The 20567-nt window shown below is 46.0% G+C and overlaps 1 protein-coding gene across 1 annotated transcript in view; it reads left to right on the top strand.

Annotated features, from left to right (window-relative positions):
- DOCK1 (dedicator of cytokinesis 1) overlaps positions 1–20567 on the top strand; it is a 1358032-nt gene that overhangs the window by 577646 nt on the left and 759819 nt on the right. The gene's annotated exons all lie outside the window — the stretch shown is intronic.

Raw genomic sequence — 20567 nt, 5'->3', positions numbered from 1 at the left:
GTTGTCAACGGCTAAAAAAAAATCATTTTGTAGTGTATTCTATACTAGTTTATTTTGACTCTAGGTGTAATGCGTGTAACAATGACAAAAATAACACTTTTCAGAAGGCCAAGTGTGTTTTTCAAACACCATCTCCTGCATTGCCTCCCACACCGTCAATCAGTGAAATGTATTTTTGCCATAGCAGTTTCTCAAACACAAATCTCTGCATCCTTTTGGCAGAGTACAGAATCTAAGTCCCAAAGAACATCCATGAGTGCGAATGACTTGAATCCTTAACTTTTTTTGCAGCTAATGCCACACCTTGTTTTCTTTGATGGGTCAAGGACACATTACATTCATGTCTAGCATTGATGGTGCTAATATTAAAGCCGCCAGCACATCTCCTGACTCTCCAAGATTTTTTCATTGTTTTATAAGCAGCTTGCAATACTGAGGGCAGTGGCTCAATGCAAAATGATGAGGTCCCCCTGCAGAATGGGATGAGGGGCCCCTGAGTTCCGCATATCGGACAGATATTGATTGGCCTTGGATTGAATTTGGCCCCCTAGGGTATCTTTTTCCATCCAGTGGTGTCATGTTCTCTGCTAGAAAATATATGCGTTTAGTAATTTAATTTAATTTAATAGTGTATGACTGATGAACGACGTTCTTCAGGATTCTCTGAAGTTGTTGATCCAGGTCATGTCTCTCTCAGCTCACCAATGAATCAAGTTGAAAAGCTCAAGATGGTCACTTTGCCTCATATTCATTTATTCCACTCTAAGGAAAACTGTCTGGTCCTATTTCACAGTTCATCCATTCGGCATTCCACGTATTCTATCAATGTTCTTCAAGCCTCTACAAAGTCAGAATAAAATCAAACCTGATGATGCGCTTTTGCCTCAGGGCCACAGTTGCTTTTTGAGTCTTCAAGAAAGTCTTGCTGTTGGTAATTGTCAGACGTTGAGCTGGCTTCTTGCCTTACTGCAGTGTCTGATGTATTCTTGGCTTACTAATGAAGAGTCCGCAGATCATTAAATAATCTGACGACATAGGAATCCATGCACACCATTCAGGATTCAGCATCTTTTCCTTGGTTGAGGCAGTCCTCTCTTCATAAGCATGTTTCTTACAGATATGATCTTAAATGAAAAGGATTCAACAACTGACTAGCTGTTACCTTTTCTTATGGTGTATACATCTTGCAGTGTAAACAATGTGCAAAGCTAGGTGACTTGCAACTTAACTACTTTTTTTTCATTTTCTAACTTTGTAAAGTTGAAATGTTGAAGAAAAGGAGGGTCAGTTTCAGTGACCCATCCTGTGCTTGCTGGAGGCTGTGCACGGTAGATTTTGGGCTGGTCAGTGCTCCCAGGTTAAGTTATTATTAATCATCACCTCTTTCATCACAAACTGGCATATTGCCTTCATCAGCACACGATGCATGTTTACTTGTGCATGAAATCATGGATTCGTATTTTTTGTGCACCAGCAAAAATCTTGGTTTCTATGCATGAGAGAAGGAGAAAGCATTTCGGCTTTAGTAAAAGTATTGGTATAAAAAAATGCAGTCTCCCTTTCTGTCTCCACATCGCTCATCCTCTGAAGCTATAATGGGGTAATCTAGGCATGCAGGTAGTCAGAGCCATATATATCCTCGAACTAGTTACTCTGTTATTTCGTTTTCATCCTTTTGAAACCTGGAAGCCATAGCCACAGATGCTTCCTTGATGAGTTGAAGGTCAAATAGATAGGTTTTTAGTTAGTGTGTTATGAGTGCATAGAAAAATTATTTCCCTATCAATTGGTTGACATTGACAGTGGCCTGTGCTGTGCTCCAGTTCTTTGCGTTTATGATCTCAAATACTTACCACCCTAATGCCCTAATAAAACAATTAATACTCTGAAGAAAGAATGGGCATATTAGATCGTTTAGACTTTGTAAAGATGCCATGGCCTTTTTATCACTGAATCGCACATTGTTCCCTCTTCTATCCCTCCGCTACCCTTCTAATCTAAATAACTGACTATCATATCCGCCTCTCAAATTACTTTTATATTTCACTACACTAATTCAACACTAATCCTTTATGGGTTCCGGAGTAGGGCCCTACTCGCCAAAAAAGCACTTCAACACCTCATCAAGGGTAACAAGCGCTATATAAAAATGCAAACCTTCTTCCCTCTTCTATCCCTCCGCTATCCTTCTCAATCCAAATAACTGGCTAATATCCACCATTCAAATTACTTTCATATTTCACTATACTAATTCACCACTAATCCTTTATGGGTTCTGGAGTAGCGTGCAACTCTCCGAAAAAGTGCTTTGACGCATCATCAAGCGTAGTAAGCGCTATATAAATGCAATTACAATACAATACATAGCCATGTTTCACCATTGCGCTGCAAAAGTTTGTAGTCACGAGGGGCTTGGCTTAGATGCGGACAGGAATGGCTGCACGTATCTGAGCTCTGACTTCTTCGGAGCATAACCCCAGCATCTGTCCCAATATCTGTGTGAGAGGTTGGGTGTGAGACACTGTACACCACCCCGAGGCGTCAGACCTGTTTGAGGGGCGATTGGAGGCTCCATTCAAGGGAACGGCTGCTGAGCCCGTGGTTGGACTGATAAACGCCATTTTCAGAAGCCGAGAAGGGGCTTCGGCTCCGATCTGGCTGAGACCTGCTTCATGGAGTGTAAGGTGGCAAGCCGTAAACCGGGGGCGGACTGGTCTCCCCCCGGGTATACAACAACCTACCCTAGGCGGACGCCAGGGCGGGGGAAGGGCCCTCCGGAGGGGTCAGAGGAGGAGCCCTGAGACGGACCGACTGATATCCGGGCCGGAGCAGCATGAGAGACGGGCTGACGAGGCCTTGAATGGCGACGCAGCTAGAGCAGGCCTCCCTCTGAGAGGAAGGTGAGAGAAGTGCGGTGGTCCTGCTGGGGAGCTGTTAGATCGAGGACAGATTCTGCCAAATTACTGTGTGGAAGGCCTTGAATCGTGCATAGAGGAAGTAAAGGGGCGAACTTTGAGATGCCGAGGGCGACGGGGAGCCATTGGAGGTTACATAGGTGCTAAGTGATGTGTTTGTGTCTGGGGATGCCAAGGACGAGTTTGGCTGCGGTGTTCTGTATGGTCTGGAATTTGCGGAGCAGAGACTTGTTGATCCCAGCGTAGAGGGTGTTTCCGTAGTCCAGTTTGCTGGTTATGAGTGTGTGGGTGATGGTTTTCCTTCATTCGGGAGGATCCATTTGAAGGCCTTTCAGAGAATGCCGAGGGGATGAGCTGAGTGTCATCAGCGTAGGATACTATGCTGAGTCTGTGCTGTCTGACAATGGCGGCGAGGGGGGGTCTATGTAGATGTTGAAGAGTGTGGGGCTGAGCGACGATCCTTGGGGTAATCCGCAGTTGATTTCCATGGGTTCGGAGAGGAAGGGTGGAAGCCTGATTCCTTGGGTTCTGCCGGCAAGGAAGGAGCGGAGCCAGTCGAGGGCGCTTCCCTGTATGCCGGCGTCGTGGAGTCTGATGCGGTGAGTGTGCGATGGGAGACGGTGTTGAAGGCTGCAGAGAGGTTGAGTAGGATCTGGGCTGTGGTGTGTCCTTAGTCGAGGAAGGTGTAGATGTCGTCTGTGGCAGCGAGAAGAGCAGTCTCAGTGCTATGGTTACTGCGGAATCCAGATTGGGAGGGGTCGAGGATGGAGTTTTCTTCAATGAATTTGGTTAGTTGGATGTTGACGGTCTTCTCAGGACCATGGCGGCGGCGACTCTGGAAGATGTGGGGGGTAGGGATCCATGGGAACTCCTGAGTGGGTGCCTTTCATTGTCGATGCGGTCTTCGGTGGTGCTTGGGGTCCAGGAGGAGGCTGAGTGGTGTTGCTGGAGGAAGGAGTGGTTTCGGAGTCAGGTGTCTAGTCGTTGAAGTTGTCGTAGAGGCCCTTGATCGTCTTATGGAAGTAGGAACAAGCTTGTTGCTGAGGTCCCAGGAGGGGGTGATTTTCATGGTTTTGCTAGGGGGTTTGGTGAATTCACTGGATGAAGCATGAGGTGTTCCTTGGAGCTGCTGGAGTTGGCAAGGATCTTGTTCTGGATGAAGGTCTTTTTGGTGGATCTGATACGTTGGTGGTATTCTATCATTGTATTTTTGTAGGTGATGCGGTTTTCCCACATATTTGCTGTTTCTCCGGTTCTTCTGGAGACGTCTGCAGATGCGCCTGGATTCTTGGAGGTTGGTGATGAACCAGGTGGCTACTCAGTAGAAAGTTTTGTTTTTCTTACAGGTTGCCACATTGAACTGGTGACTGACCACATGTCTCTGCTTAATGATGTAAATCATTGCAAGAAAATTTGTCCTCACATTATAGCGCTACTCCTTCACTCTTACTTGAAGTGATCTGACCAGGCTACTGATGATTGCCACACACATTTGTCACTCCTTTTCGCCTCGCAAATAGAGGAAGGCCTGGGCTAGGAACTTGTGAGGGACGGACTGACCGCTGCAGATTGTGAAAGGTGCAGTGGACAGACTGTATGCAGAGACTCATCCATGATTCTCATTACTTTTATGGCTTGCCTTGGTGCAGAGGCTTAAAGAACATCAAATTGTGGAAGAAGTAGTAGAACTTTGCAATTGTGTGGAAGTGTTCTGACACAGAGCTCTTCATTCATTCTTCCGTGAAGAAGAATGCCATTCTAGATTTCCCAAAGTTGGTAGCCACATCTTCATCTTGCTGCCCCCTTGCATTACCTCAGGGCACACCTGCTGGAAAGGAGAATGGGTGGATCCAAATGGCATTGATATGATTAAAAAAGGAAAGAGAATGAATGAAAGGGCTCAAACTTTGTAATATAAAGAAGAATCCCTCAAGTGATTGTTGGGTCTTCTCTCTGCAAAGAGAGATCACAGAGCCCTGACAGAAAAATAGAAAATGGGCATGATGGGATTCCGGTCTGTATCACCACCATCACCATAGAGTTTTCCTGACGAGTGGATCCGCTTATTTGAAACTGTTTAAGTTTGCTATATATATAGACTATCTCAACTGCCCTTATGGCCAGATATCATGTTGTTCTGCTCTTCCTGGCGTCTGCCCAGAAAACCGAGGTCATGCATGTAAGACTGTTCTGTTAACAAGAGTACTATATCTAAACTTTTCAGTGTGGTAATTGTGGTCTTCTCTGCACCTATTTCCCAATCCTTGCTCTCAGGACTATAATACATGTATTCAAGCCTAAAAGGGCGTTTTAATCTTGACTAACTGCTAAAAAAATGGTTATTCAATTCCATGATTTGCATGAACCACATTAACGAGGTGCAATTACTGAAACTCTTCCAAAATGAATCTGCATTTGTGTTGGTATGGTATGGTAGTCAGTAATCTTTAAATATGTACCCAATTGACAGCAATTTTTCCTGATCGATAAACTTCATTTAATATGCCTAATGTCTGTTAATCATCTTACATTATTCTCTATACTTCCATTTTTTGTACTTCTTTGTGAATATTCATGATCACTCCAGTAATAAGAATATGCTGAAGAATTTGAGTTAAGGTGACTCTTTAGCTTGCAAATATGGCAACAAACTGAAATGGACAGAAGAATCAGAAGCTGTTCTCATATTATCCACCTGAATCTGAGCCGAAATCCACTTTTGTTCAGCCCAAATAACTCTCCTTTATCTTGAAAAATCACTTAAAATGGTAAGATAATTTCTATGTATTCTTGGCGCCCATAATTGCAAATTGTGAGGTGATATTGATAGAATCATTTGAAAATGGAATCCCGAACCGTGTTGGTATGGATTGTTTATGTTAACCTTTAAAATAAGTAGTGACAACAGCACTTTTCCCTAGTGAGTTCTCTTCAATGAGTAAAGGTTAATCACTACCAATTGTCCCAATTACTGCCAACCTTTGTACATTTTATAAATGTTTATGGTCACTCCGGCCTTAGGAGTTTTCTAAAGATCATTTGGTTGCAATGTTACCTCGCATGCAATGCTAGTTATAAGTTATCATTATTTGTAGGAGACAGCAACATAATGATCATTAAGAGGCAAATACAGCTTATAGCCCTTGCACTATGTAAATTGTTGTGTTTTAGTTTCAGTTCATGCACGGTTGAATTTACCTAGCACGCCATCAAAACCTGGGACCTACTAGAGTCAGCCTCTCCGGACGTCGCCTTCCTAACGGAAACCTGGATGAACCCCTCCTTGGCACCCAACATTGCCATAGCCACCCCAGACGGCTACAAGATCACCCGGAGGGACCGCACCAATGGACTAGGAGGAGGAATCGCCATCGTCCACAGGAATACCCTCAGAATTTCAACCAGCACCAAAGACTCCGCCAGCGCCGCCGAACACCTGCACTTCCAGATCCACATCGACCCCAACACCACCCTCAGAGGAACCCTCGTCTACAGAGCCCCCGGACCCCGGCCACAGTTCAGCAACTCCATCACCGACATCGTCGGCACGCACACTCTTGCTTCCACAGACTACATCATCCTCGGAGACCTGAACTTCCACCTCGAGAACGCCGACGACAGCAACTCCATCACCCTGCTCGAAAACCTCGCCAACCTTGGACTCAAACAGCTCGTCACGACCCCCACCCACTCAGCCGGACACACGCTCGACCCCATCTTTTCCGCCAGCTGCCACGTCACCTTCAGCCACACCACTGGACCGACCACCGCTGCGTCCACTTCACCTTCAAGAAACCAACCACCTACCACCACCCGCAACAGACCCCCTACCGCAGCTCGAACAAGGTCACTGAAGACCAGCTCATCGACACCCTCGCTCTAGACCCACCAACCAACGCCGAGACAGCTGCCCGCAACCTCAGACAATGGATCGATGACTGCGCTAACACTCTCGCCCGATCAAAAAACCATCCAACAGACGCACCAACAGAAAGGCCAGCTGGTTCACCACCGACCTCCAGGAATCCAAGCGGGCTTGCCGAAGATTCGAGAAAGCCATCAAGAATGCCAGCCGCAAGCACCACCAACTCATTCGAGCCACCAAGAGGACCTCCTTCAAGGAACGCATCAACAACAACGCACACGGCTTCGCGCGCATTCAAGATGGCCGCGTGAGCAAGGGGCTCCCGAGACCCTCGTACCCTCCAGCATATATCCGGTCATTGATCCTGTCTGCTATCGACATCTCTGAGTAGATGAACCACAGGAGAGCTGAAAGCTGAAAATTGCGTCCCGATCGGACCCCGGAGGCCGGAGTTGTGATGTGGTGAAGTTTGCGGCCCACGTCTCCTGGAGGCCCGGCGCTTGGGTTGGCATGGTGCCCGGGGTGTAATTGAACAACATCGGCACGGTTCAGCGAGGGCGGCCGGTCCGACCTCACTTTCACTTTCGGTTTTGGCACTTGGACCGTTCTTTGATTCGGAAGACGTATCATTGTTGCGACGGCTCTTGCCTCTGTGCAGTGTCTGAGCGTCCTGGACAATATACGACGTGTCGCGCTTTGGCCTTGGGGACACGCCATCCCTCCCCTTTCATTGGGCTGACTTGAGTGCATGGCTCGGAGGCCATTTTACATTCTCCGTCTTTTACATCTGGGCGAATAAGAGACGTTGGGAGCATATCCTGGAACAAAGTCCCTATCTATTGCCTGCCGGATCGGAGACTTGCTCTCCTGACTTGGACACCGGCTTGAGATCGCTCTGAAATGGCGAGCAAATCGGAGGGGGAAAAGCAGAGGTTGAAAACCACCAGGAGGGGTGGATATACCTAGTCCAATGTCATGGATCGGTATGCCCAGGTTAAGGGGTCGCCTGGCGGACTTGGTAAGTCGCAGGAGGAGTTGATGGATTCCTCGGCTCTGGCAACTGAACTAACGTTGCAGGATGTTATGGCCGCCATTGACTGTATCAGGTTGTCCCTTGGTAAGCAGATGGAGACCCTGGCACATAAGTTGGACACAGTAGCTATTGATGTGAATCTGATTCGCACGGACCTCACAAAGACAAATGAGAAGGTCAAATTGTTAGATATTAAGACATAGAGTCTAACTGACGATGTCGTCGAATTGCAGACAGAGGTTCGGAATTTGAGGGCCTCGAATGACACTGTTGTCCGTTGCCTTGAGGACTTTGAAGGGAGGGCCCGAAGGAACAATGTCCGTATAATTGGAGTTCCGGAAAAGGCGGAGGATCAAGCGGCCGATCTTTTTATTGAAGACCTTATCATCAACCATCTAAGGCCCAAGGGACTGAGTAAGTTCTTTACTGTGGAAAGAGCACACAGAGTTCCTGGTGGAAGACCGAAAGTGGATGCCCCGCCGAGGCCTATTATAGCACAGATCTTTAATTTCCGAGATGGGACGCTATCCTCCAGGCATCTCGAGCGGGTGGGCCCCTGAAGTTCGAGAACTCATCTATCAGCTTTTATCCGAACTTCACACAGGCGGTCCAAAAAACAAAGACTGTTTTCTGGGGGTGAAGAGGAGACTTCGTGACATGGGTCTCAAATATGCCATGCTTTTTCCGGCCAAGCTAAGGATTGAACACAATGAAAGGACCTATTTCTTCGATAAGCCCGAAGTGGTGGCCGATTGGTTGGACACTTTGCCGGCCCAGCAAGATTTGGGGGGAGAATCTGGTGGGGCTGAAGGCGAACAAATGGATCAGGAATGAATATCGAATGCCCAGTCCCTGGGGTTGCTAGGGTATTTCCGATTGTATGGGTTCTAAACTAGGGTGTAGTTTCATGCAGATGGAAAGGGGGGGTTGTTGGGCTACCGGAGGGTCTCTCTCCTCCACAGCTTGTCTTTTTCTAGATGTGGGGGCGACAGGCACACTGCGAGTTGGGGTGGCTCTATGGTCATAAGCAGGGGTGCAGGGTCGGGGGTATTGTAACGAGTTGTTTGGGAAGGGGAGGTATTGATTTTCAGTTTAGTTTTTCAGCAAGGCACTATATTGCAAGACATTTTCATTGATGTGAGGGACTTGGAGGGGGATGGGTTTTCATTCTGTTTTTCGATGGGGGTAGGGGGTTGAGGTTGATGAGCTGGAATGTGAATGGGCTGGGGGACAAGATCAAACGCGGGGTAGTGTTGCAACTCCTGAAGTGACACTCTCCGGATGCGGTTTTACTTCAAGAAACCCATTTAGTGGGTAATATGTGTCATGCCATGAATAGAAATGGATATTGTTTGGTGGCTCATGCGGGGTTCTCATCTGGGTCCCGGGGGGTTGGAATTCTCCTTAAGAACTCTTTTCCATTTGAAGTGGAGTCCTCGGTCCTTGATGAGAGAGGGCGCTACGTTGCAGTTTCTGGAAGGTGGGAGGGCCGGGTGCTTTTTCTTGTGTCTGTTTATGTTCCTCCTGGCCTGCAGTCTATGACTTTTGCTGATTTGGGCCGGGTTCTACTTGATCTCCCTAGGGGGTTTCTGATTCTGGGGGGGTGACTTTAATGCAGTGGTATCTGGAGAATGGGACAGGCACCCACCTCGGGCTCTCAAGGGGGCCCAGGGTTGGTTGCCTGACTTCATTGACACAGTGGGCCTAGTGGACAGCTGGAGGTTGCTACACGTTACTCAACGACAATACACTTTTCATTCTGGTGCCCATGGTAGTTTCTCCAGGATAGACTATGTGTTAGTACCAGCTGCACAGGTGTCCTATATTTCTGAGATCAGACATATGGCTCGGGGTATTTCCGATCACTCCCCACTTTGGTTTCGGGCTCTGGAGGGAGGGTAGCTCCCATTAACCCTTGGTATCTCCGTAATCCCAAGACTCGCAGTTTACTAATTAAGGCATTGGACCATTATTTCCAAGAGAATGAGGGGTCGGTCTCTTCCTCGGTATCGTTATGGGAGGCTTTTAAGACAGTGATTAGAGGTCAAGCTCTCTTTAATTGTTGGCATTAAAAAACAGAAGGAAGAGGATGTGGTTAGGATGGAAACAGAGATAGCTGCTTTGGAATTGGAATTGGAGCGAGAAGTTACCCCCTCTAGATTGCATGTCCTGCACTTAAAGCAGTCGGATTACAGAACGTTGGTAATGGATGGCGCGAAGGCTCTTAGTCGGGAACAACAGGGGCGCATCTATGATGTTGGGGATAAAGCTGGCAAATTAATTGCATGGTTAGATAGGAAGGACAGAGCTAGTCGTGTGGTACCCGAAATTGAGATGAAAGATGGGGCTCTGGTCACTGACTCGCAAGAGATAGTAGCATACTTTGCCTAACATTTTCGCTCTGTGTACTCTTCCGTGTCGGATAGGCCGGAGGAAGATTCATGCTTGTTGTTGCGAGATATCGCGCTCCCGTGTCTGTCCAAGTCGGACCGGGTCCTCCTGGATAGTTAGATCTCTGCTGATGAAGTAGCATTGGCAATGCGCTCCCTGAATTCAGGTAAAGTGATGGGTCCCGATGGTCTACCGATTGAACTATATAAGCTTCGCCCGGATAGGATTGCTCCGTACTTGAGAGACATGTTCCTGTAGTCCCGAGATCGTGGTCTACTCCTCCGTGATCAGAGATTGGCTTCGATAGTCGTAATCCATAATGAGGGAAAACCGAAGAATAGGTGTGCCTCGTATCGGCCGATCTCACTGTTGAACTCTGAACCTAAGATTCTTGCTAAGTTGTTGGCTAATAGGCTGATAAAAGTTATTAGCGATCTGGTTCACCCAGACCAGTCTGGCTTTATTCCACACAGAAATACGGCACATAACCTTAGGCGTCTTCATGGGGTCCTTGCGAGGTCCTCAACGCTACGTGAGCCGGGCATTTTGGCGTCATTGGACGCCACAATGGCGTTGTTATTGTTGTTATTGTTATTTTCGATTTATATTGCGCCCAATCACATGCAGGTCTCTAGGCGCTCTGAAATCGATGGTTAAGACAATAACTTAGCAGTCACAAAAGAAGACATCCACTAGCCTATACAGCACTCATGGATCTTCTGAACAGCAGTGTGTTTAGCATCCTTCTAAACCGTAGGAGATTCCCTTCCCTGCGCAGCGTCTCAGGTAGTGTGTTCCATAACTGAGGAACTAACACAGAGAAGGCTCTCCCTCCCTTGGTTACAAGTTTGTAACGGGGACAGACCAATAGCTGAGAATCTGAAGATCTAAGAGTTCTCACTGGACTGTACATCACCAAGCGATCTTTAATGTAGGCGGGTGCCAGGCCGTAAATTGCCTTATGAGCTGTACACAGATTCTTAAATTCCACTCGCTCCTTGATAGGGAGCCAGTGCAGGCTCTGTAGCAGGATAGAGGCTTTAGTTCGTCTTGGGAGCCTGAAGATGAGACGTGCAGCATCGTTCATGACGACCTGTAGCCTATTTGTCAGGGTTTTCGGCAGGCCGAGATAGAGGGCATTCCCGTAATCTATCCTCGAGATCACAGTGGCTGCTACGATTGAGCGCATCATGGATTGAGAGAGAACGGGGGCTAGCTTCCGTAGCTGTCTGATGATGTTGGTACAGCTTCCCACTACAGAAGAGATCTGACTGACCATTGATAGATCGCAGTCCAGTTTGATCCCCCGGCTCTTTACATTCAGGCTAGGTTTTGGAGCCGGGCCTAACTCCGCAGGCCAATAGAGGTCACACCATGGTGAGGTGGCAGATGGAATCACCAATACCTCGGTCTTATCTGGGTTAATTTTCAAAAGATTTTCCGTCATCCATTGAACAGTGTACCTCAAGAGCCCTGAGGCACCCCACATTCTAACGTCCCCACCTCGGAGATTTCGTCCCCAAGTTGTATCCTTTGGGTCCTTCCCGAGAGGAAGGATTGCAAACATCTGAGGGCCAGGCCTTTGATCCCGAAATCACTCAGTCTCTCCAGAAGCAGGGCATGGCTGACGGTATCGAACGCCGCTGAAAGATCTAGCAAAATCAGGGCGCTCGGTTTCTTACCGTCAACCAAGCCTCTCAATTCATCCAGCACCGAGAGCATCACCAACTCGGTGCTGTGATGGGCTTGAAACCCTGCCTTTCGTTCATGAAGTAGGTTGTGGGACTCGAGGTACATGGACAAGGATTTTAATACATGCTGTTCCAGTATTTTTGAGAGGAATGGCAACTGAGAGATAGGCCTGTAGTTCTTTAGCACTGCGGGGTCTGCTCCTGGTTTCTTCAATAGGGGTCTTACACGTGCTTCCTTGAGATCAGCTGGTATATACCCTGTCTCCAAGGATCTATTAAGGAGGGGGATGATACATTCCTCCAATAAGGGGCGAGCTACCTGAAAGACCCTGGGTGGACACGGGTCTGCTGAAGATCCGGATTTGATTCTGCCCATCAACTGCTCCAGACTCAGTGTATCAATCTCTGGGAACAGTGCGATAGTGCAGTCAACCGGTTTATAAGGGGCTTTGGGCATAGCTATCCCATTTGCCATGCCACTTTTTATTTCTTGGATGATGGTTCTCACTTTTTCCAAGAAGTATCCCTGAAAGGCATTGCAGTTTATGGGAGACTTAGAGCTTTCGGATTTCTTACTCAGCTCCGACAAGATCTTAAAGGTCTCTTTCTGGACGTTAACTGCCTTACTTAGGCGGGACTCATAATATTCAGCTTTAGCTAGAGTGATAGATTTTTTGTATAAGTTAAGAGAGTTTCGGTAGAGGTTCCTAGCTGTGTCCTGTTTGGTTTTCCTCCATCCTCTTTCCAACGCTCTAAGCTTCCTTTTATGGTCCCTCAATGATGGCGTAAACCATGGAGCCCCTTTACCAGGTCCTTTTATTAGTTTCGATCTCATAGGTGCTATCTGATCAATAGCCTGAATCAGGCTCCGCGTTAAAACCGCGTATACCCGGTCCAAATTACGACCTGGACTCAGAGACTGATCCATTGGCGAGAACACCTTGGTCAGGGTTATCAAATCAACCTCTGCCCATTTACGGGTTCTCCTAACTTCCGGTGGCAAGTTATTTATGTGGCCATTAACCCCTTCGACGCTCATGACGAGCTGGGCTCGTCATGGCGTAGCCCGCTCGCACGCTCATGACGAGCCCAGCTCGTCACGTAAAGTGCGTTTTTGAAAAACCCAGCGCGCTAGCGGAATTCCGCTAGCGCGCATGGTGTTAATGCATACCTCGCAGGATACTAAATGATGGTCAGACCATATACATGGGGCAACATCTTTAAGGGCCACATTTGGATCAGAGGTCCACACAAGGTCAAGGTTCAATACTGTTGAATGGCCGTATCTGCGGGCGGTGCTGACTAAATTTGGTTTTGGTTCAGATTTCATTAGCTGGGTGCCCCATCTCTATGCAGACCCTCTCGCCCAGATCGTAGTTAATGGTCGCGTATCGGAGCCGTTTTGTCTCGGGCGAGGTACTCGTCAGGGTTGCCCATTGTCTCCTCTTTTATTCGCGTTGGCTCTCGAGCCTCTCGCGGCGTGGATCCGCTGGGAGCCCTCGATGAGGGGCATTAATTGGTCGCCGCAATTTGAGGATCGTATTTCCTTATATGCGGACGATATTCTGCTGTATTTGACCTCCCCCAAGAAATCTTTAATGGTACTCTGTGATGTTCTGGCCTCCTTCGGAAGAAACTCTGGTTTGGTCATTAATTGGGCGAAATCCTACGTGTACGTTCTCAGTGGCGAGATGCCGATCCTGCCTCGTAACTGTCCTATCCAAATAGCACAAGAGGGATTCAAATATCTCGGAATTTATATTACCATAGTCCCTACGGTTCGATACGAGAGGAACCTTCTCCCTCCTTTGACTCGGTTAAAGTGATATGTTGCGGGCTGGCAAAAGCTCCCATTGTCTATGCTTGGGTGGGCGGCCCTTTTTAAAATGATGTCGCTCCATCGTTTTCTGTACGCCCTTCAGAACACACTGGATATTGTTCCGCCTAGTTACTTTCGTTTGGTGGAGGATTTACAGAGGAAGTTATTATGGGACGGCAGACCTCGTATTGCGCTAGCTAAATTAACGCTCCCATGGTATGATGGGGGCATCGCTCTCCCTGATATTAAGAGATATTATTGGGCGTCGCAGTTGGCAGCCATTAATCTCTGTATGTATGGCCCTGTGTCGAATCCCGGTTTCGTCATGGATAGGTGGTTACTACCTGGTGGTAATTATTATAGAGCGCTGTATTCTAAATCGGTGATGAAGGCTTTGACTGGGCCGACCAGGACAGCTGTGCGGGTCTGGCGTGATGCTACCAGTTCATTAGGGTGGAAGGACCGTTTAACTTTGGCTACCCCACTTTTCGGCTCTGACAAGTTAGGCAAACTGTGGAACACTAAAGGGTTCGACAAGTGGGATCTTATTGGTATCTCCAAGGTCGGAGACAGATGGGTGAAGGGACAGGTGAAATCATTTGCGGCCTTGCAGACCGAGTTTTAATTGGGAGGGATGGAATACTTTTGTTATGTTCAGATTAGACATGTACTGACTTCCGTTTTCCCGGAGGGGGAAGAGATTCCGGAATCTACCCATTAGAGGATCGTATCTTGGTTGGCCATATGCCTGATAGCACCATATCCCTAGTTTACAAGAAATTGATTAATCATAGGGCGGACCTTTTGTTGCAGCTGTGTGATCTGTGGACCCGTGACGGCCTTGAGCTTGATGACGAAGACTGGCAGTCGGCGATCTCCTCTCCGAAGGAGGTCGCTTTTCCAGCGCGATTGAGATTGGTTCAACTAAAAATATTTCATAGGGTATACGTCACGGATCCCCGTTTGGTCCAGATGGGGCTATCTGAGGAGGGTCTGTGTCGGAGGGGTTGCGGTCAACTGGGGTCGTTCCTCCATATCATCTGTAAATGTCGGGAAGTGTTTGACTATTGGAGTAGAGTCCACGTGGTAATGCAGGAGGTCACGGGTGTGGCTCTCTTGCCGGAGGCCAGACACTGTTCACTAAATGTCTGGGAGCCTACTGATCATAATGTGGCCAAAACCCAGTGGGTGACTTTAGGGGCCATGATTGCCAAACGGAACATTGTGCAGTTGTGGTGGTCCCAGAAGCCTCCTACCGTGTGGGTAAAAAACATGGACTGGTGTACGTTCCAAGAGAAAACAGTGTACTTGGCTCGGGGGCGCCCCCGGAAATGGAGCAAGATTTGGGGACCTTGGAATAGATATAGAGGGGATATATGTGTACCACCAGTTACTGCGGTCCTTGATGTTCCACTTTCCCCCTGACCCCTTATTTTTATTGATCACTTTCGCTGTTCTTCTGTATCCTCCCCCCCCCCCCCCATCAATATATTGTTTATTGTAACATTTGAAGATATGATGCTAGACCCTCGTAAAGTCTTTGCATTCCTATGTTTTGTATATGCCTTGCTTGTTTTTTCAATAAAAAGAAACATTTTTTTTTTTAAAACAACAACGCTCACAACAGCAAAGAGCTCTTCAACATGGTGAAGGAACTCTCCAACCCCAGCTCCAATGACATCCCACCATCGCAAGACTTCTGCGACTCCCTAGCCACCTTCTTTCACCGCAAGATCGCAGACATACATGACAGCCACCGCAGAACCCCCCCAACCTCGCCAACCTCCTGGTCTCCTGGACCCATGACAACGATACCATCAAAACCATGAACACCATCCACTCCGGCTCACCTTCTAACCCTTGCCCTCATCACATCTTCAACAAAGCAAATCGCATCATCGCACCCCAACTTCGGAAGATCATCAACAGCTCCTTCAAGACCGCCACCTTCCCAGAAAGCTGGAAGCACACAGAGATCCACGCCCTTATCAAGAAACCCACAGCGGACCCAAAGGACCTCAAGAACTTCCGACCCATCTCCCTGTTCCCGTTCCCGGCGAAAGTCATTGAGAAGATCGTCAACAGGCAACTGACCCTCTATCTTGAGGGAAACAACATCCTGGACCCGTCTCAATCCGGATTCAGCAACATTCATAGCACAGAAACCGCCCTCATCACTGCCACCAATGACCTCGGGACTCTGTTGAACAACGGCGAAACCGCGGTCCTCATCCACCTGGGACTCTCGGCTGCTTTGACACAGTCTGCCACCACACCCTACGCACACGCCTCCATGATGCAGGGATCCACGACAGAGCCCTGGACTGGATCACCTCCTTCCTCACCGACAGAACTCAGAGGGTCTGCCTCCCTCATTCCAATCTGAAGCCACCAAGATCACCTGCGGCGTACCCCAAGGATCATTCCTCAGCCCAACCCTTTTCAACGTCTACATGGAACCGCTCGCCAACATCGTCTGCTCATTCACCCTCAACATCATCTCCTACGCCAACGACACCTAGCTGATCCTCTTACGCACCAAGGACCCCGCCACCGCCAAAACCAACTTCCACGAAGGAATGAAGGCCGTCGCAGACTAGATGAAGAACAGTCACCCGAAACTTAACTCAGACCTCCTCGGCTGCACCCCCTCCGCCTGTTATGACTCTAGGTGGCCGGCTGCTCTGGGAGCCGCACCACAACCCACCGTCCATGCACTCAACCTGGGGTTCATCCTGCACTCATCGCTCTGTGACCCAGCAAGTCAACGCCATCTCCTCCTACTTGCTTCAACACCCTCTGCCTGCCTCGCAAGATCTACAGATGGATCCCCACCGAAACCAGAAGGACGGTCACCAAGGCCCTCATCAGCAGCAGACTGGACTATGACAACGCCCTCTATGCAAGAACCCCGGCCAAACTCCAGAAAAGACTACAACACATATAGAACGCCTCCGCACGCCTCATCCTCGGCATCCCCCGCCACTCCCACATCGCTGCCCTCGCCACCGTTCCACAAATCCACAGGACAACCACCGGCGGCAGATCTTTTTCCTACTTCGCCGCCAAGACCTGGAACACCCTCCCCACCCATCTGCGACAGACACAGGACCTGCTGGCCTTCAGGAGACTTTTCAAGACCTGGCTGTTCGAGCAGTAGTGCACCTCCCCCCCCCCCCCCCCCCCCTTCAGCGCCTTGAGACCCTCGCGGGTCATTAGTGCGCTATACAAATGATTGACCTAGTAGGAGTAGGTTGAATCCATGGTATAATTTCCTATCAATTTTTAACATTATTGTTCTATTTCTAAGTACTGTGTAATACTATTAAATGTTCTTCTTCGCACTAATGGGATCATGTTTCTTTTTCAGTGTCTAAGTTGTTATTTTTCATTCTTTTGCCTTAGAATAACAAGTTACATTTTGGTGCTAGTCTGATTTGTACTTCATTTGTCTTGCCTGGAAGTTGTTTTAGATGTTGTAATGTACTTGTACTTGTATAGCGCACGAATCACCATGAGGCATCTCGGCGCTTGTACGAATACCGCTGAGGAACCCTTCCTGGCCATTTCCTGTGAAGTGCCCACTCCTGGGCACCCCCAAGGTGAAGCCAGACATCCTAGCGTTGTTGGGGCCGTTGTGGAGATTAAGCAAGCTATTGCCCAGAGTTGCAGAGTGGGACCCATGATTAGAATAGGCACCGAGGCGAGAATTATCAGGTCTGGGGAAATTGAGCCCAAGAGCCGCCGAGGCAGGAATTGAACCCTGGTCCTGGGCCAGACCTCTGCATCAGGGTCTGCCGCTCTAACCATTGAATGAATGAAGAAGGGTGCTGCACTCGTGGTTTTTACTGCGGTTTGAGTCTTTTGTAGCGATATGTGTGCTGTACCAGATTAGTGCCTGCCAACTGAATATAGAAACAATGTATATGGCCTAGTGTCAAAAGTCACTAGGACTCTAGTACGCACTACTAGTACTAGTGCGTACTAGAGTCCTAGTGACTTTTGACACTAGGCCATATACATTGCTCTAACCATTGAGCCACACTTCTCCACATGTTGTTTCAAGTCTGTAAGTACTGTAACACTGGGACTGTTTTTAAGAAAATAAATGCAATTTAATTTCATGCAATAACCTCAGTGTTTCTAAACATCATGTATCGTAACCCATTTTGATCAGTTTAAAAATGTTTTATTAAAAATGACATAAGATGACATAACACAATATTTATCTTTAGTAAGCATGTGCATTTTCTTAACCTAAGTTTTATATAAAAAAATAAAAAAATAAATCCATCTGAAACTTGTACAACATAACAAAAGTGTTAAACACTAAGAACGCGCAGTGGTAACGTAGCTTTTAGTAACATAACAATGAAAAGACGGGCTGCACATTCTGCTGGATGACTTGATTGTGGTCTATTCTTTAGAGATTTAGAAAATCAAATTTTCATTGCTACGCATGTTAAATATTTTTTTTAGCAACCCCTGTTTGTAAAGATGGCTGCTATTGAAATGTATGAATTTTGAAAAAAAAACTGCTTATATGTCATAGGTGTGAGCTTGCATTCAATATGTGAGATACTGTCACATTATAGGTACCTTAAGTTTTCTAAAGTTTTGTATTGGAAATATTTACCGTTTTCATTTTGTGGAGCATCAGATACATTTGCATGCTTGAAATATTTGGGATTCTTGATACACAGAAGACTGGATAAATTATTGTAAACATTTTCTAGCTTTACTCATTAATAGTATAAAATACACAACACACTTCTCTAGATTAAACAATTGCACTTCCTTCATGGTCCTTCTTAACCTTTACTCTTTTGTGGCAAAAATATTTTTGTTTTGAATTTATTATTTACAAACATGTGTAGCCCTCTTGGATATTTCTTAGTAATGTCTCGGGTCTCACGATCACACCCATTTGGTTACCAGTTTTTAAGTGACATGACCTCTCTACATATGTCCTCTACACTCTTGAAGCACATACTAAAGTTCATAACGAAAAATGATTATTATAGTGCCCAGATGTGTGTTGCTCTGTGTTTTTCTTTAAAGTATTGTTTTGGTAATAAATTAGAGGTTATATGATATTGTGCTCATGCTTACATTCACTTTCCATAAAGAGGTTGTTGAGCCTTACATTTAATAAATAAGTGCAAAGATGTTAAGGGATATGTCGATTATAATGGTCCATAGGTGTCTGTATACAGTTAATCTATTTCTTTAGAAAAAGGTGCAAATTCTAGTTTCATCATAACGAAACTGTGGAGCTCTTCTACATTTTCATCTGTTATCCAGTCCCATGTTGGTATAATTTGCCAATTGACAAGGACTCATTGGATGGCAATCAACTGTTGTCATTGGATAATTAGGGCTATGCAAAACACTGCTATAAAACATATGTGTTTTCCTCGTTTGAAGTTTAATTTGAAAACGGATGTTAAGCCTTTCGTTTTAGTTGCACTCTTAAGATGTTTGCACCTTAGACACATTGCCTCTGGAAATGCATGGGATGCAGATGACTTTTATATACAAAGAGCAAAAGTCTCATTAAAAATATAGGATTTATAAGTTCCTGTAATTTAACTTGGATGAAAGAAAAATAAATACCATTGTCTGAAAACACAAGTATTGAAATATAGATTTCCAGTTGTTCGTTCTTTTGATAATGTATAGGCACACTTTATGGAACGATTTTATACTGACTAGTAATATACATTTCATAATTATTTAATTTGCTGCCACTTTCCTCTTAAACAAGCATTCTTTAACACGTTCTTTGACATTCCAGTCGTATAAAAAAATAATAATAATAATGTATATTTCCACAATATTGTTTTCAAAATAACCCTAGTGCGGGATCACTTAGATGACATTTGTATTTCAGTAGTTTGTGCCTTGCATCTCTTAATAAATGTGTTACATAGAATAAATTAATTGTCCCCGGCTAGCTATATTGATTTCTAGTATGCCAAGTTGAATATGACATTTAGTGAGCTAGACTTTGTTACCGTCTGGAAAAACACTTGTCAGTAAATGGATAATTTACATTTTTATATATTTTCTCTCACATTTGAATGCTCAATCTACATCCCTTCAAATTAGAGCATCCTGTAATAATGTATATGGATGTGATGTTTAAGAGCCATTTTCCTTTAATGTCCTAGTTTTCATAATGAGTCTGGGCACTAGCCAGCAAAACTATATGGTTTGTGCCTGAACAGCTATCCTTAGTATCTTTTGCAGGCAAATGAACAGATAAAGTATTGCTGAATAAGCCCTTTAATAATATACCATGGCATAAACAAGATGACAGGAACCCTTTATTGGTATGAAAGCTCTTCACATAAAATAAGTATATTTTAGAGTGTCCTCTGAAACAGTGCTATGTAAATAATTTACATGTACACGAACCTAAAACCTGCATTTTACTTCAGTTATCAACAAACAAAAAAATATAATTTTTTGAAGCGTCATTGTTTGCTATTTTAAAAAAGATCTAGAAACCTAAGATTCACAATTCCCTTATGCAATTAAATGTGTTAATATAACATATTTCACTAAATGTAAATTACATTTTCTTGGTTTGTAAATCCATTGTTGGAGCTAAAGTAGACACATTTCATTGAAAGGTTTTCTAAGCTTTCTTGCAGGTTTGTAGCAAAGTGAAACGCTCGATACAAAATTCCTGACTCCTCAGTGAATGCTATGGCATTTTAGACTTAGAAAAGCTGCGAAGACGAGGCGACGTTGTGCCAGCGATCTGGCAAACCATGTTCTTCATTTATTTTCATACAAATGTGCATGAGCTTTTTCTTGGATGATTTTGGCCTGGTGTAACCAAAGA

The sequence above is a fragment of the Lissotriton vulgaris genome, chromosome 5, assembly GCF_964263255.1.
Source record: "Lissotriton vulgaris chromosome 5, aLisVul1.2, whole genome shotgun sequence".
Taxonomy (NCBI): Eukaryota; Metazoa; Chordata; class Amphibia; order Caudata; family Salamandridae; genus Lissotriton; species Lissotriton vulgaris.
The sequence above is the reverse complement of the archived record's forward strand: the minus strand, read 5'-3'. Positions and strand labels throughout refer to the sequence as shown.